We start from the raw sequence: 2,641 nt of genomic DNA on the forward strand, positions 1-2,641 counted from the left end.
GACATAAAAGTGAAAGTCTACAGTTATCCTTGATAAGTCAATATAGTACATCAAAAGAAGTGATATGGACGTAATCCATACACCACATACAACATCTTAAAGTAAATTACAAAATTAAGTAAAGTCTTCATGGTGTTCCCTCCTAGTATGATGACTCAACAATCTAAAGCAATCGTAGCAATCCATATTTAACCATGGATGGATTGGATGGATATATGAATAGATAGATAGATAGATCTTTGAGATATATTTAAGAATACAAATAACTGATGTGTATAAAAATACAATAACTTCCGTGGGAGCTTCTCTAACCGAAAACCATCACTTAAGATTTGTAGTGATGATACAACGTTACTCGGCCCACGTTGCCTTGCCATCCTAATCTTGCCAGAGTATAGGACCTGAACTTCCTAATGGATCCATTAGTATTTTGTTGAAATGGTTCATCTAAATAGTATGACCCTCCTCTACCCATGATGGCTACATGGTTGTCATGGAGACTTGAGTTAATACGAAACTCGCATCCCCACATCGGCTCTCAATACTACTCTCAAAATATACTGCTCTTATGTTTTTAAAATATACCGATTCTGTGGTTTGAGAGTAGTGCTTAAAACATAGCTTTAAAAGATCTCTACAAAATCATAGTTTCCCTACTTTCTTCATTTTATAAAATTATTAATTCTGTCTGAAAACTAGTCTGACGGCTCTTTACCTGTTCAAGTGTAAAAACATTTCTAACTCTCAGGGATTACTTAGTCTCCTTATAACTTTTGAGAAAGATCTTAACTCTTTAATCTTTCTCAACTTGTAACTTGAGTCATTAAACAAAGTTTTAAATGTTTGTTAAAGACACTTAGAACTTTCGGAACTTACTTTGACAAGCTTCTTAAACTTTAGACTTGACTCTTAACTTCTTTGACTTTGATTTTAACTTTCCTTGAATTCGATTATAGATTCAAGGATCATGATCTCATGTTTATTGATGATTATATGATGTTTAGATGTATTTTAGAGTGTTGGAATCAACTATGAAATGTGGGTACATCACTTAGGAACTAGTACAAAAAGATAATGAAAGAATGGGGTCTCCAGGTTACGTTGGCGCTCTGAGAGGCGCGGAGCGCCGAAGCCTGACAAACAGACTCTTATTGAGGCGCTCAAGATGGCGTGGAGCGCTAGGGCCCGTCAGATAGAGCTGCGCGGAGGGGCTCTGCCAGGCGTGTCTGTCAGACAGGATTTCTTGACTTTTCTTCTCTGATTTTCAACTCTAAACCTTCTAAACTTCCATGGATCTTTCCCCAAACACTTAGTATCACTACAATTCTCAATACCCAATAGTTTAGACTCGTAAAACAGCCCAAAAAAATGAATCACAACAACTAAAGGCATACTACAACTCAACCAACAAGAATTCACCAATTGTTCACCAAGAACTTCAATATTCATCATTCAATCTATTCAAAACTCGTTGAATTAAACATGCTTGTGTGTAGGTCAATGAATCCAACACTGAAAGATCTCACATACCTCGATAGGGATAACTTCCGATGAATTCCACTCGTAAAAACTAAGCGTTCTTGATAGATTCTTGATCTTCCTCTTCTCTTCTCTTTTCTCCCAAGCTCTAAGTGTATTCAACTTTTCTACAACTGAATTAAGGCTTAGTTTTACCCCTGATAAACCTTAAAAAATTAGGAAATAGTAGGGTAAAAAGACTATTTTACCCTTACTAAAATCCGAATTGGACTTTCCTAATCTATAAGTTATGACCGTTTAAAAATGCCCAAAACTCACTTTTTAAAATTAGGAAATTTTTAGATTTCCGTTTATTTCAAAAAATGACTATTTTTGGTTTCTAGGCTTATATCTAACTATTTCAAGTTACGAGATGTTATAGATTTAGTAGAATAAGATAAGAGTTGATGATTGATCTTATAGATCTGACTGAGCTATGACTATGTGATTTCTTGATGTTATTTAATTGCATCTTGATTTCACCAAATTCTTCACACAATAAGTCAACTTTAATCAGACTTGCTTTAAGAAGAATTCATCAACCTTTCTTTTCTTGTGCAATCTTGTTATATTCATTACTAACCTTCTGCAATGTATCAGTAAAAATATCCAAAGACATAGTTAGAGCAATTATGATGCGTTACCTCGCTCAATTCCCCCATGGACACAAAGTAGATATTTGATGTTCAGCATGATCCACTTATAGTGCTTTTTCATCGCTCCATGCTCCGGGACTTTTTGGATCAACATGCTTCCTGTGGCTCCTTCTTTTTAATTCAGGACACCTAATGTGACCTGGATTTCCACAGCAATAACATCGATCGTCGTTTATGGAGTAGTTGTCGTTCTTGAAGTCTTGTTGAGGTTTCTGTCTTCTCCGAAATAGCATCTATTTGACTCAACGATTTATGAGGGTCATTCCTTAGACGTGACAAATGGTTGGATTGGATCGGATTTGGATGGGTTGAATATGGACTGAGAAAAACTGTTTTGGATTAAATCCAACCAAATATAATGTGGGCAAATATGGATTTGGTCAAACATGATTTGGGCAAAGTTGTTCTAACACATTTAAACAAAAAAAAAATCAAAAAATAATTTACCCCTCCCTACATGCACCCCC

The sequence above is a fragment of the Solanum pennellii genome, chromosome 10, assembly GCF_001406875.1.
Source record: "Solanum pennellii chromosome 10, SPENNV200".
NCBI lineage: Eukaryota > Viridiplantae > Streptophyta > Magnoliopsida > Solanales > Solanaceae > Solanum > Solanum pennellii.